Source organism: Ptychodera flava, unplaced genomic scaffold (assembly GCF_041260155.1).
Source record: "Ptychodera flava strain L36383 unplaced genomic scaffold, AS_Pfla_20210202 Scaffold_80__1_contigs__length_553813_pilon, whole genome shotgun sequence".
Taxonomy (NCBI): domain Eukaryota; kingdom Metazoa; phylum Hemichordata; class Enteropneusta; family Ptychoderidae; genus Ptychodera; species Ptychodera flava.
This window is the reverse complement of record NW_027248402.1, coordinates 492,048-508,674: the sequence shown is the minus strand read 5'-3', so window position 1 is coordinate 508,674 and position 16,627 is coordinate 492,048. Positions and strand designations below refer to the sequence as shown.

The following is a 16,627-nucleotide window of genomic DNA, read 5'->3' as shown; positions in this document are numbered from 1 at the left end:
CTTAGCAACGCAGAAACTTATTCTTGGAAACAGGACGGGAGCATAAGTCAGGGCCGGATTGAGCACAGTACCTATGGAAACCGGTGGTTATTTCTTACAAAATATGTGATTCGACTGCGTACTTCTTCTTTTGGCCTTGGACTTTCGCCGCCTTGCCCCAAACGTCAATCAGCAAACAAATCATAAGATAGTTCAGTCACATTAATCTGTACATTTTGATGCATAAATCTTTTGTGATTTATTGTTATTCTGACTACCTAACTCATACACCGGTACCTCCAAGCTCCATCAAATCCCACATCAAGTTGTGGTGAACACCGAGCTCAGTTCCGCATGTGAAATCGCGACCGTGACCCGATGATGATGAATTGCATAAAAAAGTGCTTATATTTCGCTTTTCCCGTCAGGGGGGGGGGGGGGGGTGCCTACAGGTTGATAGTTATTATACCAGGCTGATTCCAAAGCTTATTTAGAAATTGAAACAGATACGATATCCAACTAAAAACCGTGTTTTATACAACTGATTCGTTATCTTTTCGCCTAGACCTTGTTGTGACATCCTTACTTCTGGAGCAACCTGGTTGAGCGCGACCGAACTACAATATTTCTTCAATGTCTCAAAACATATTGCACCACGTTGGCGCATTGGACACGTCCTTGTATTTTCGTCAGAAACTAAATACAGTAGGTTTGGATATGACATCGGTTACAAATGATGGAATATTAAAGATTAAAATACTTTTATCGATCGACAAAAAAAAAGAAAGAAAGAGAGGGTATGTTGAATCAAAGTCGGGAGACACGATACTTTCCACGAATTAATCAACAGTGAGCAACGACCATGAATATTTTATTCAACTTTTAAAATTTAGTTATCGACTTTCTTTGACACCCCCGTTTTTTTGGTTAGAAATACTGTCTTCAGTCGTTTTGGTACCTCTTAGTATGACTGACACACGATTGCAGGCCTTACCCAAAGTTTTAATTAGGCCTAATTGCTGCTAGTTTTTACTATTTTGAAAAAGACCTCGCCAAATATCCGGTTCAGCCAGGTGCAGCCAACGAACAATTCACTTTTAAAGGGGTCCTTACTAATGATAAGGTATATAGTGTGAACTGACTAATTTTCAGTCGAGAGGGTAATTAATTCATGATTTGCCCTCCCACTAAAACTTTTTCGACCTACCCTGCCGCACTCAAACCCACTCCCCACTTATTTTTGCCCGTTTCCCCTCCCTACTGTGAATTTTTGAAGCTGCCCTGTGGCGAAAAAAAACTTGCCAATTTCCCTGCCCTGGAAAAAAATTCCCTCAAAATGTTGTCATTCCTTTTCCCCTGCAGACATGAAAAGTTATAAGTACTAGCCCTGTGTCCCAATCCCCAGAAACACCATGACTCAACTTCCCCTGTCCCCGTTTTAAAAGTAGCTTTCTCTCCTCGTTTTTCGCCAAGCTCTGTCCCCAGGACAATCAACCGATATCTGCCCTGCCCTACAAAACAAACACTAAAATTTGCTCCCCTGCCACTTAAAAACATGTTCCCTGCCTGAGCAAAATTAAAATTTCCTCTGCCCTCAAAAATCGCCTCGGAACAGCTTTTTTCGATGTTCCTGTTCTGTGCACGGGTTTGGCACGTCTGTGTGCGTAACACAGAATATTCATGAGGATAATATTGCGTAAATACAATACAAGCCGCAGTCTGATAGCACGGCAAAACTTGACCCTCTAGCCTGCTGCCCTTGAGTTTGTACATTTATCTGGTGTAAGACAAAGATGGGCTAAGTTAGCAATATTATTGTCTAACGAGAGCGAAAAAATAACATTTTCTTCAAGATTGAGTAAAAAATGATAGTTATCATCAAATTCTTCGCAGTTCGTTTCGTGAATATTTGAAAACCTAAGGAGCCGTAAGCCATATTGGTCAAAGGTCAATCAGAAGACCCAGTGTGGTGTTGGCGTGGCGTCGCGTACACGTACCGCCAACAATGATCAAAATCTCCAGTCGTTCATCTTTTAGCGTTTACTGACATGTCCCGCCCGTGTTTAGGAATGTCTACAGTCTACCTTGAAATCCTGGACCATCTCGACGACTACGCTGTACGTTTAATCTAGTACAACTGGAGAGTCCAATCGTGTCGATGTCATGAACTTAGTTACGTTTAGAGCTACTACCAGAAGCTCAACGGTTCGACAAGCAGCAAGTTTATTCTCCGTTCAATCGGGACGAAACTCGACAACCCATTTTAGCAATTTGGACGGAAGAGGGCAACTCTTTTCGCACAAGCGAAAGGTCGACCCTCGATCGCTGCTGAGTCCTGCATCAGCTGGACGGAGGTCGTGTACAGTATACCAGGTACAGGTATGTATAGTTAACTTGTCCTCTTTGTCTTATTTATTCTTAACCAGCCATATGTAACCAGCCCAAGTGTCTTTTCGTACATACGTCTACTCCTTCTCGTATAAACGTGTTCAGCAATGTCTTTATCTTGCAAAAATTTCTAACGTTTGTGTTGTTAAATCATCGATATTGCTGATAAAATTTCAATAAACAATGAACATCTAATTCCCAGGCAACTTCATGCTAATGTAACCTTTTCGTGGCGAGGGACTGTACAGAAATTACGGGGGGGGGGGGGTGTTAGGGTTCTGGTGTTGGTGTTTCGAAAATATAGAATAATCACCCTTCAAAAGTGTTTCAAGAAAAAGATTGCCCCCAACTTTCATTTGTCCTTTGGTGTCACAGTCTTATTTGATGTTTTATTAATAACTGACGTAAAATTTCTTATTTGACCTTTGAACTTTCAAAGAATACCCTAAACCTTTAGAAACATGTAATCACTTGGGTGAAAGTCCAATAGCATATTTGTTGTTCACATCTGCTTTCAAACGCTATTCTCACCATCCGGTACTATTCGAAAAACCAAATTTCGTGCACCAACATTCATGATTCACTAGTAACCAGCTCAGTCTAATTTAAGTACATTAATATCAATAATCAAGCATCTATAAATACACAGATGTGGCTAGTTCTGTATTGAAAAATAAGATTTAATGGTTTCCTCATAGATACAATGTGAAGTGAATCACCGTCCCTCCACCCACCGGTCTGGAAACAGCTCCTGTTTGCTCCGAGCCGCGTTGCTGGTAAATATATCAATTACAAAAAATCTCTGAATCTCTGACACCTTAAATGTGACAAGTACGTGAATTTGCATTAAAAATATGCTAATTTTATCCAAAATGACCAGAATGCATGGCGATATTCACTACAGCGATTTTGCTGGATAAACTTGTCGAGACCAAAATATTTTGTAACATAAACATTTTGATATTGAGGTGGGAGCCTCAAGGTTCTTTCACATTTTTATACATAAAAATTCATTTCTTTTCAAAGCTGTCGCGTACTCTTTTGGCCTCCAAAATAGAGCTTGCAAGGAATGATGCTAGACAACTGTATGCGACAGTATCCTTAGTTACACAGCGGAGCTATATCGGCCGCTAGGTTTGAGTAATGTTAGAATGAAAATCGATTCTAGAAAATAAACTTTTAGGAAGACTTACACCTCGCAATTCCCCATTTTCAAAAATAGGTAATATTACTAAGGACATAGAACATACAATGTCTAAGTTGAAAACATTCAGCGCTCTGCATTATACATTAGACTACTCTGTGCACTTTATGTGAAGATTTCAGTGCAGGTATGCACAGTATCCTCAGTGTTTGCATGTTTGGGCAAATATTTAATCACAGCACAATCTTTACCTTGTGCAAAATTGCACATACACCAAAATTACTGTATTTTCACAAACTTACTTCAGCTCTGAAGGATGTTGGCTTTTACTGCAGTAGGAACCATACATTTGTGAAACATATGATGAGTAAATTCAAATTTTAACAGTCATTTTGATTTTGGTAATATTCCTACGGAACAGAACATGCAACGTCACAGGTGAAAACATTCACCTCTGTCAGTGTTCAATCTGGGATGTCAAAACAGGGGGTCACTGTAAACCCCTACTCCTGTCCCAAGGGGACCATTTTAGAAATTCGGGGGACATCAACACACATGTAAAACCCTTGAACTTCTGTGGAAAACACTGTACTATATTCTGTCAACGTGGGATTTAAAGGGACATAAGCTGTAACTTGTTGCAAGTTTTTCAGTGTTCTGCTTCTGTATATCAACTACTGTGTCTGATCCTAAAAAGTTTGTCATGCTGAAATTTCAAGTATTCTTTTTGTCAACACAGCTTGTATGTGTGTAGTGATCATTGTTTATTGTTTACAAATGAATTCTAGTCCAGGCTTGAATGCAATTTTCAACAATACCGTAATTTCGTAGATTATACTCATTTAGGTTGTGTTGACATGCTAAATACTTGGCATTAAATTACGAATTAGGGATTCAATGCAGAAAGTGTAGGAAAACACAAAACAAAAGTTCTGAAAAATAGCCAAAAGATACAGCTTATGGAGCTTTAAATAAAGTATATATCAACTCTTAAACATACTGTTAACTTGTATGTATTTGGAAATTAATGATCATTGGTTCTGACCTAAGGGTTTACATAGCGCTGTTTCTCTGGAAAATCAGATATGTCCGACCTAAAATATTGCTGTTCAAAACGATCATAGCTGGCCCTACATGGATGCTTGCCTTGTAGTGTTCAACCTTTGTATGGGTGGTAGACATTGCAGACGCTTCAATTTGAGGGCATGCCCCATCACTTTGTCTAAAACAGGGGTGCATCAACTACTGGCATTAAAAATCCAAGTCGCAACTAGCCTATCGCCATTATGCACAGTCTTTTTGTCTTGTTTACATTCATTAGCCATGTCACATGCACACAGCTCTACACTACATCAGTCCTTTCTACCCAGCTTCTTACACACCACCTTATACACTCTCACAAACTTATTTCAACTTGAAAGTTAACCCTTTTCCTGCCAGACAGTATTAAGACTATTACTTCCCAATCAGCCAAGTCAGTAAAACGCGGTATTGAGCCCAAACATGGCGTTTTTTCACCTGCTTGGCTTGGCCTGTTATAGCATCTTTAGTCCAAAAAAATCAAGCTTACAATATTTATGTTTTCTACAGCCTTCAAATGCAGTGTTCTCCCCAGGCCATTTTAGCGTAGTGGTCCCGCTACGCTTTCGCCTCTCCCCGCTACGCTTTGATTCTCCCCGATACGCTTTAAAATATTCCCGCCATCCTTTAGTTCACACGCTAGCGCTATAGCGCTCTGCGTAGCTACCAGCTGTTGCATGCATTGTCTACACATTAGCGCTCACTGCAACTTTCAACCTGGTGAAAGAGTGGAAGGTGTGAAATATGGTATGCGTCCGATAACTTGTCCATAAGTGTTGAGAGGAACGTTAAAACAATAGAAGAATCGGCTTGGTTGTTCACAAGTTTTCATTCTACAACGACTATTACGACCAACAAAGACCTTTAGTCGGTATACTGTACATCGAGGACAAGTATTCACAGAGTTAGGCGGTGTAGCACTAGCGGGGCCTTTGATCACATTCCCATGCTTTGATCAACGAAATGGACCGCAAAAGAAACAAAAGAAGCAGTTGACTAGTGAGGTTGATTATGATTTTACAACGATAATCTTTTTTTTTGTCCGAGTACGATCACGATCGCGATCGAGTTCACATTGCATAAATTGCAATATGGCGGCGGCCATGTTGGCCGACGTGTTTATAACGTGTTGACATTGATCCTGGCGTCGCGTGTGGTTCCACTCTGACACATTCTCTGAAAGATTTTACACCTGATTTTCGAGTGATTCTAGTCGTACTTAGTTCATGTCTTGTGATCATCTTGGTGGTATTTTTAAAATCAAGAATCGAACGACGATGTTCAGTGGCAGTGGTAGTTACGCGGGGGGGGGGGGGGGGGGGGGGGGGGTTGGTGAAATTGATCCCCGTGATGAAACATTATTCGCGGTGTTTGTCTTTCAAAAATGATATAAAACTAAATTACATTTGAATTGTGTAAAGCTTAAACTTATGAATTTTCCTCTTTGTTGGCAATTTTTGACAATTTTATTAGCAATATATGTATTAATGAAACTCCAATCAGACGAACCATTTCTTGCTGTCAATCTGAACTTGCTGTTACTGTTTGAATCTTCTATTTTAATTGCAATTGTACTATACTGTGATGATTTATTTAAGTGTAATAAAGAGTTTCCATGATGTTCAAATTGCATACTTGTGTGTTACCATTGCATTTTGTTGTGAGTGTACATGAATGCGTGGGTGCATGTGCAAGTTTATATCCATATGCAAATATAAATTAATGATATGCAAATGGTTATGCAAATTAGCCGCTACGCTTTTGCTTGATCCTGGGGAGAACACTGAAATGTACAATATTATGTTAAAATACACCATATGGAATATGTTGTGTTTCATTAATTTTAACCATCTTGACCTGATGGTGAAATATGGACTTGGCAGGAAAAGGGTTAGCGCATAAAATAATGCTTAAAGATACTGTTATTGGGGCTTTAAAAGGCCGTGAGCTGCAACACTGTGAAATTTGTCCAACCTCAAAGTACCTTCAATTTCTTCAGATATTCATTGCAATCTACAAATTGAACGATATATAGTCATTAACTGTGCCTCAACAGCATTTGGTTGTGGCAGAATAGACAAGAAATTGAGCACATCTTTGTTAATTTTAAATTTCCCGCAATTTTCAAAATCTTGCCATAATTAATAGGTGAAAACAAGAATTTTTCCTCTAAGTGGAGTGAATCCCTTTCCCTTCCTTTCAGTGGGTTGCACCATGTTGTATTTGTAAAGATTTAAATGTGTACATCCACCATTTACGCTGTTTATCATGTAGTTGCATGTAGGCAGCCATATTTGGGTGCGGCACCCATTTATTATTTGTCTTACAAGAATCTCCTCATGCAGTCCAACTCTGTGGATAATTATACTAGAGTAAACATCTCTGAGTTGTAGAAATTTGCTATGAACTGATTTTAATCTAAATATAAAAATCATAAAAATAATGTCAAAAGTTGCAACTCATCTGCCTTAAAGTAAACATGAGAATAATTCTGATCTTACCTAAACATGGTATGTCATTTTATTTTGCATCACTTCATTAATGATTTCTAACTTTCTAAATTAATGCAATTTCTGTATCAAATGAAATATGGTCTTATTTTCAACATGAACATTTTGTATTATTGTATAACCATGGATGTAAAAAGAGTCAATCTTTCATCCATGCTTAGTGCAGTGGGAATCCGATGATGTCAAGCCTTTGTAGGCCATGGGAATGCTATTGTCTGATTCAAATGTGAATACCAATTGATATTCAGATTAATATGATTATTCATTGTCATTATTGTCACATGAAATATGATGATTCATCATCTGTGTTTCAGATATTTTGATTTTTCACAGTAAGATTTTTAACTCTTTTATTTTATCCTTGCAAGTTGCAGGCCCCTTGGAGATGTTTATTAGGCACTGAAAAAGTAGGGAAAGGGTAGTGTCTCAAGGAAAGACAGAGTTACACAAAAAGGCATGCCAACAACAGGAGAATAAGAGAGGTATGTACTACAAAGTCTGCACTGATAATTTTTTAGTCTAAACCAGTGAACTTTGAAGGACAAGGTAACCAAAGCACCAGTGTTGGTGAATTATAGTACATGTACATGGTAGAACCATCATGACACAAGTAAAATCAATTTTACTAGTTCAGCTTTGATATTTGGTTATACATTTGCAGAGCACCTAACAGCTTTTAAGCGACAAAATCTGCCTTTTTAGCTCCGCTGTCAGAGACGCGGAGCTTATCCGATAGACTGATTGTCTGTCGTCGTCCGTCGTCAACAATGGTCTTCTTCTCTGAAACCGCAAGTCAGATTTCTTTGAAATTTGGTATGGAGGTTCATAGGAGTGACCTCACTCAAGTTTGTTCAAATTGTGGTGAAATTTGCATAATTGTATTTTTGGGGCAATTTTTCCTGTTTTTGGTCAAGAAATCTTCTTCTCTGAAACTTCAAGTCAGATTAATTTGAAACTTGGTATAGAGGTTCCTGGAGGTAACCCCAGTCAAGGTTGTTCAAATTGTGGTGAATTTCCATAATTGTATTTTGGGGCAATTTTTCCTGTTTTTGGTAAAAAAGTCATCTTCTCTGAAACCGATCGTCGGATTGCTTTGAAATTTGATGTGCAGTTTACTTAGGGTAACTTAGCTTTGCAATTTGTTATACAGGTTCCTACCGATGAACTTAATGGTATTTATTGAAATTATGATGAAATCTGCAATTTTGTATTTATGGGTAATTTTTGCCATTTTTGGTCGAAAAATGTATTTCTCAAAAAGTACTGGTCTGATAGCTTTGAAATTCGATATGCAGGTTCCTACAGAATAACTAAATTTGATATTTTGACATTATGATGAAATCTGCAATTTTGTATATTTTGGGGCAATTTTTGCTATTTCTGTTAAAAAAATTTGTTTCTCAAAAACTGCAAGTGGATAGCTTTGATATTTGGTATACAGGTTCCAAGGGATTATTGTAATATGTGATATACTAAAATTATGGTGAAATCTGCAATTTTTATTTTAGGGGACAATCATTGCCATTTTGGTCAGAAAATTTTATTCTCTAAAAACTACTCGTCAGATAGCTTTAGTGGACGTGTTCTTTGGAATGATCCGATGTAAAAATTCAAATTATGATGAAATCTTCAATTGTATATTTTTGCAGATATTTTAGCCTCTTTTTTCTGGCCATTGAAATGAGCTATCAAAGATTTCCACCTTCTTCACCAACATGTGTCAAAATAGTTATTCTCTACATAAACACAGCGGAGCTATATCGGCCGCTAGGTCGCTTGTTAACCTTCCCTTGAAGATACAGATGTAATCGATAGTTATGCAGCTTATTCAATGTCAAATTTTGAGATCACAATGAAATGTGTAAACCCTGCAAATTATTTTGGAGAAACATACAGATAAAGTATCGCCCAAAGCTTCGCTTTTTTAGCCTCATTATCGTTTCCGTATCGTTTCCGCATCGCCCAACCCCAAATCCAACATCGCTCACTCGGTTGTTTGGTATCGTTTCCGTATCGTTTCACTAGCGCATCGCCTCATTCACGGAACTCAAAGACATCGGATATGAGATATCGGGCATGAAAAGTCGATGTCATTTCGTCAAAAGTCATCGAAAATTGAGAATATAGACAAGATTTTATCTAGTTGAAGGTAAATGATCGGTTAATAATCATGAATTTGAACGTCTTGGACGATGTGGGTACGTGATTTAGAGTGATTGGCGCGGCGTGACATATGTAGGCCAACTCAGATTTATACCGTATGCGCATGGTGCGATAGTTTGCCTAAAATTAATTTTATTTGTGATGGATAATTGGTTGCGGAGTGTAACTCTATAGTATGAATTGCGTAGCAATTATTGAAACACTTGGAAGTTCCCGCTATCAGAGTGTTATCAATGTGTTGTGACTAAAGGTCACGGACTTCCTCTACATCATAATTTATTCACGTCAATCGGGTTAAAGGTCACTGTGTAAAGCGTTAGGAGAATTCATGGCGGCATCACTATATGTGTTAACCTAGTATATGATACACTGCAGTTATTATTTTAGCAATTGTCCTTACTTTGTACGGCCAGTTTTTCTTGTGCGCTTTCAAGGACGTACATGTATTTAAGCTTAAAAATACTAATTTCAGTCATTTAAAATGGTAATCCGCACACAGTACCACACATTTCTGGGTTTCTAGTCAGTGGAAAAGTTGTCCCACGTCACTTTTTGACACTTGTCTCATCGGGCAACCCGTACTGGTGTTTCAGTTGCAGTTGTCCAAACGCGACTTTCACTTGCAACCGTTAATGTCTGTCCCTGGTAGAGTGCTATCTTGTTACAAAAATGTTCGCAAAATAAAACGGTATACAAACTTCATATCAAATAAAAGCAATTCGTAAAAGAAGCGCATTATAATCACAATATGTTTCAACTTGTTCCCATTTTTGTGTGTTGAAGCAACATTTCATGAATGGATAATGTTGGACATATGGGGTTGGACACATGTATTTGATCTTTCATTTTGTATACCTTTACTCTCAAAAACATGGGCAATGCCAGGCGGCGAAATTTCCGAAGGCGGCAACTTTGCTGTGGCATTTTGAGTGAATAATATGCCGTGGCCAATCGGGACCATGAAATTGACTTGATACGATGCAGTGGCGATGTTTAGGCTGATACGATGCGGAAGCAGTGCAAGGCTGATACAGAGGCGGTAATGAAACGATATAGAAAATAAACAAACTGAGGCGACAGCAATGTCGGAAACGATACAGAGGCGATCTGAGGCGAAGTTTTATGCCATACTTTATCTGTAGTGTTGAAACAACTAAAGGGGCTCTTAGATTGAGTTCAAAACACAAATGTACATAACATAACATACAATAATAGCATAGTCAAACTCAGGATGAGCTTTTAACACTTTTAACAGCTTTTAACTGGCCAAAATATTGTTGAAGGAATCCATGAAGTGTATTTTATGAACCTTGCCAGGGAACACAACTTTGAAACAATATCACAAGACACACTCATGTCCAAGAGTTTGTTGCAAATTAATATTGAAAGATGAAACAAGCTTATGCTCTGATAACATGTTCCAGATTACACGATGTGCTAAAAAACCATAGTTTTATCTTTTATTAACATTATACGAAACTGTTTTTGGAACAACCAACTGTGTGCAAGAAAACTCTTGCCTTATTTCACAAAATGTAACTTAATATACATTTTTTCATAAAAACATTTTGCATAGTCAAACAGCTTCAGTGTTGCACCCGCTGGGAACAAGGATATAGTTTTGAACTAGTATTTACTTAGTGGCTGAACTGACAGTTATTGAACAGTATTCAACAACAGCCAGTCCATGCTTCAAGTATCTCTATTATACTTCAAACTTTTCTGTATGGCTGTCTATATAATTTCTTGAAAATTATATAAAATGTATATAACACGATTGGAACTAATTTGGGATAATTGGATTTTCATATTTTTCAAATTTCTCAAATATGTTAGGTGCCCTATAGTTGAATGTTGCAATATTACCAAATACTCATAAAAACAAGTGCATAACATAAAAAGAAAAGTAGATGAGGTTACATTTGTAGATGAAATCGACATTACTTCATCCAATTATCCCAAATTAGTTCCCATTGTGTTATATGTACTCTAAATAATGCATGATATTGAAAAATCATTTGAAATGGTTATTGACAATGAGTCTCCTTCAAAGCATTTTTTCAAAATTTTTATTTTTAGTAGTCTACAGTTTTCTCTACACATGTGAGCTATGCCTGGCTTGACTAGGGAATCTCTGTTGGTACAAATCAGAATGAATCATGGGATATTTGTAGTATGGGTTGGGGTCTTTGCATAGTTAGCACTATTAGATATACAGAGTCAACAATTTTGTCACAATAATTGTACAAATGTACTAATGGGTTCAAATAAAATTTAACAAAGCAAGACTTACTTTAGTTGAGGGTTATGTAAATTGACAGTTCCATTCTGATGTGCTCAAAGGTCTTTGGACAAGGATGCCAATGTTAAAATGATACATGAATTTCCCTATGTTCCTAAGCATAGGTGGAATGGAAGGCAACATAATATGTTCAAATCAGTAATAAGTCATGATACCAGAGTTGATCTTAAAATATCAAATGTACCATATTGTTAGTTATGGCAGTGACTGTAAGTATTATGCCATCATTTATCTCACTCTTTGCATTATTTAAATAACCATCATTTATCATTTCTACCTACAGATTTTAAAGAGGAGAAGTGCAGTGATCAATGCAGATGAGAAGGGTTTCTGGAATAATGTAACTGCAGACCTGATGTCTGATGAGGAGGTTCCACCAGATGGAAGGATAATTGCCTCCAGGCCTTCTTGGCGATCTGACAACTAAACGTTTTGATAGGATAGACACACTCAATCAGCGAATGCTTAATGACTCTAATTCAAGACACTACATACTGCAGAGGAAGTATGGCAGAGCCAGTGAGAGACCACCTGATAAAAACAGTTCAGTGACAATTGTGTGAGACAGAACAGTGATGCATAGCTTTTCTGAGTAATTATCCATCATCCCTCTGTTGGTCAACAACTGATTTGTTCTCAATTTTAATTGCTTTACTTGAAAAGTAGTACACAGAGCTGGTGTTGTAAGTTCAGTGAAATATAAAGTCATTAGCTGGCACAGGTCAGTTACACCAAGAAAAGTTTAGTATAACCAAGGCATAACTTACAAATACTTCACAAGTACATCTTTGAAGTACTGCTGAAATTTGTCACTTTGACGTATCTGGATTTGTGCCCTCAAGAATTTATCAAGGTGCAGTTACAGTGTTTAAACATGCTGAAACAAATGTGAGCCACACCGTGTTACTGATGGTATTTTTCTATTTCTTGTCCAAAAATTTCTCTGAAATTGCTTGTCAGATTGCTTTGAAATTTTAAATGCAGGTCTCTTAGGATAATATAATTGAAGCAGTAATCAGTTTGTCCTGAGATATGCAATATTGTGTTTTTCAGAGCAATTTTTCCTACTTTTTAGATTTTGATGAACTGAACAAAAGCTACAATTTAACAGTGCACATACATGTATGTGATAAGTAAGAGTTAATTAAACATACACTACAAAAAAATTCACCCCTGAGACAGTTCCTGCACAGGCCCTGATACAAACTGTGTTACAGGTCTGTGTCAGCAAATACAGAAGGAGTTCTATCAGGGGCTGATGCACATGTCTGTATCAAGTACTGTAAACACATGGCTGTATTTCTACCAATTACAGCACCTGTACACAGTGCTGTGAACACTGATCTCTAACAGGGTCTGAAATTTTTCAGTGTTCAAACAATAACATTTCTTTCTGCTTCAATCATCAAAATTTGCCAATTTTTACAACAAATTTACACCCTGAAATCCATCCAAATTTTCAGGCCCTGTAGCTGACACACCACTGTACGCACACCGGTGGTTCAGTGCTGCAATTATAGGTCTTGATACAGTCAGAATTTACAATCCTGTACCACCATGAATCAGAATTTACACAACCCTAAAATTTGACAGGTTTTTACTGGTCTTGCAAAAAAGGTTATTTCTCTGGGCCTGTTACAGGTAATGATTATCCTCTGTTACAGGCATGTGTCTGCCTTTTCTTGCTGTGTAGATAGCTTGAGTGCTTCATATTCAATCAAGAAACTCTTGAAATGATTTTTTATTCCTATATTTAAAGGTACACATAGTTGATCTTGTAATTTGGTGAATTACACAGTCATTAGCTGACACATCTCAATTGACACAAACTTACTGTACAAAACTTAGGAATACTACACATGTATATCTTTTAACGTATGCCAAAATTTACAGCATACTGTAAAGAGCATTAATTTTCACCAGGATTTAATTTCACTATGTTGCTGTTTGGGACACATGATTCACTGTGTTTTATTTTCACAGATCAGGCCGTGAAACAATGAATTCTATTATAATTTAAAATTGTCATATGGGTTTAATTGAGCTGATTTTTAGTTGCTTGTTGTATTTTGGGTTATTTTCCTGTTTTTGTTTAAAATCATTTCTCTGAAACAGGTCAACAGATTGCTTCAAAATTTTGTATACAGGTCAATAGGGATGATAATGGTAAGATATCAAATTGTTCTGATGAACCATATTTCTCCCTGTTAGGCTCAGGCATATTTAAAAGTGACTGCATTAATTGATATTAGAGTTATCAAGGCTATGGAAATTCTTTTTTTACAGTATTGAAGATAACTTTGAATGTGTCTCAGGAAAATTGTTCTGAATGTTTTTTGTCTGTATTTTTTATTTATTTTACTAACATTTACACATTCGTTTGGAATAAAGAAGAATCATTTACAGTGATCTTGGATTTTGTGTATCTAAATTGCAGTATAGTTTTCAGATGCAATCTGTACTCTATTTTGCTGTAGAAAGCATCATTACATTGGTGTCTTCACTTGTAAAAAGAATACTCATTGCGTATACACACACACACACACACACACACACACACACACACACACACACACACATATATATATATATATATATATATATAATATATATATATATATATATATAGTGTATGTGATGCCTGTATGAGTAGAAATACATGAGTCAAAAGCTACAAAGCATTACTGTTATTTGAGGACCCACCCCCACACCCCAGGTCCCCCGAAGCCAGTGTTGGATATTATGTAAAAATTGGTGAATAATAAGTATGGATATATGCGGCAACTGTCCCTTCCATTATTATGTAATCAATCAAGCCAAAAGTACTGGTCCCTTGATTCTCTATAAATTAGAGAATCCAGTAGTATCCTGAAATACATATATAATGGATAACACGTGAATCCAGCAGAATCCTGCAATGGATTAAGCAATGGATTCTGTTCCGTATCCGACAGAATCCATTGACCACCAGAATCCACTGGCATACATAATGTATATTTTAGTATTCTGGTGGATTCTTGAAGTATCCAGAACAATATACAGAAGAATCCTCAATGGATTTCTCACTTTTGGTACAGTGTACCGGTTAGATAAGTAGCCCCTAATTGACTAATCTGTTGATGACACCATTCCCAGTTAGTGTTTGACAAGCCTGCAGCTACTGTTCCCAGGCCCTGGGACGGCTAACCAACCAGATCAACACAAACCAAACCCATGGTAAAATAGTAAAGTAAACAAAATTGTGTCACAGATCATGAGTTTGGTTCTATTACCCTCTCACCGTCCCCTCTAAAGATGCCCAAATTAACGCAATTCAACTATAGACAGTAGAGGGAGCCCACTCTACTGTTTATGATAACAAATCGCGGTTAGTAGTTGTTAGAACATCTATCATGTGATAAAGATTTCAGGAGCCATCGACGTCGTGGCCATTTCATAGCTAGTTTCGTTTGTCGGACCACGCGGATGTTCACTTTCCTGTCTCAGGCTGAAATTTATGCATGTGCGTCAATGGACAAACGTATTCACTTTATTGCCAAATTGGGCGTTAAAAACCCAGCGTACTCAGTTTGTACTGACCCAATATTACTGTTGAACGCTACATGATTGTATCACAAAATACGATTGAAATTCAAAATCGTCGAAGTAAATAAGAAAATAACGCCACCGATATAAAATAGAAAGGTCAATCAAGTGCATGGCGGTAGAAGAGACTGCTTCAAAGGATGGTCACCCATTAATTAGAGTTAGTTATTTTGAGGTCCCGACATCGACTAATTCTTCATCAGGTATTTCTATGCCGTAAATCACAAATTAAAACATATTGAATATGGGAATCATGTAAAAAATCAACAAGGTCGCAGTTACAAGCTACCTGTGAAAGGTCGCGATCGACTACTATCGATGGAGGAAGCGTGTCGCCCTTGAACAGAAATAATTATATTACTTTTGTGAAAGGCATGTAAAAAATTAAGAGAAATAGCTTCAGGTCATAAGGACCTGCACCAAGCCAAAGCTTCAGGTCCTTACAGAAAACTGCCGGTCCTCAATAAATGCAGTTGTTAACGACCATTAAAGTCAACTTCTCCACCGATACTATGCTTTTGAATGTTGTAATATTTAATTTTTCATATCCTTTTATCAATAGAGTCAGTAAGTATTCACTCCAAAGGACTATTTTTCACATAGATTGCAGAATAGTGTAAATGAATGATCATGAAATATTCATCTACATGATCAGGAATCTGAAAAAGATCACAGCCCTCATCTTCCTCAAGGTCATGCGCACACATTTATCAATGTTTTCCATCACCGGGGGGGGGGGGGGGAGACAACGGGACTAACAGGAGAATTTGACATTTTTCCTAGCCATGTCAAATCCCCTACTCTCGGACTATAAAATGATGTCAAACACCCAGGGGCCGGGGAATACAGGCTCATGCACTGGCATGGCTACATGTGGCTGATGATAGCGAGAAATTTTTTCTATCGTAACTTTCTATGGGGAATGGTGTTCTCTACATTGCTGTGTACAATAGCGCTGTTCACGGTTACACGTTTGTTCCTAAATATAGCTGTACGCGCGCGACATCGGACACACAGCTTGAAATGCGGACAAATTTTATCAATGTTGCACACATGGCCGTTTTTGGCAGGTTGTACTCCGAGTCCTGAATATGCCTTTTATTATTCATTGTTACACTAGCAGTCGCCTACTAAGATTTGTTTTCGTCGATTTTGCATGCGCAATTTCAATTTCTAAAAATGCGGACAAATATTAATTTTTGCATATTAATAAGAACAGTGACGTAAAGTTATAAAATGACTCTGAAAAGTTTGACAGACCTCGATACTGCTGAAAACCATCGACACAATCAGTTAATGATACCGTAAAATCTTAAAAGACGTAATTTTTGCGACATTTAGGCCTACAGTCCATGATGACGCTGAGTTTTGCCTGCCTGTCGTAAAACGGTATACATCGAAACAATTTGAAGCCCTACTCTCGGCCTCTGAGAGTATACACGACAGACAGTGCAACTCGACAAAACTGTTAATGAT

The 16,627-nt window shown here is 37.5% G+C and overlaps 1 long non-coding RNA gene across 2 annotated transcripts; it reads left to right on the top strand.

Moving 5' to 3' along the window:
• The first annotated feature begins 1,906 nt into the window (after window positions 1-1,906).
• LOC139128952 (uncharacterized) lies at window positions 1,907-13,105 on the top strand. 2 transcript variants are annotated; one of them, XR_011551463.1, is made up of 3 exons: window positions 1,907-2,358; window positions 7,470-7,583; window positions 11,850-13,105. It is a non-coding gene; the product is annotated as an uncharacterized lncRNA (long non-coding RNA). The 2 variants fall into 2 exon arrangements; XR_011551462.1 differs by having other exon boundaries at window positions 1,909-2,358; window positions 7,476-7,583.
• The last annotated feature ends 3,522 nt before the right edge of the window (window positions 13,106-16,627 follow it).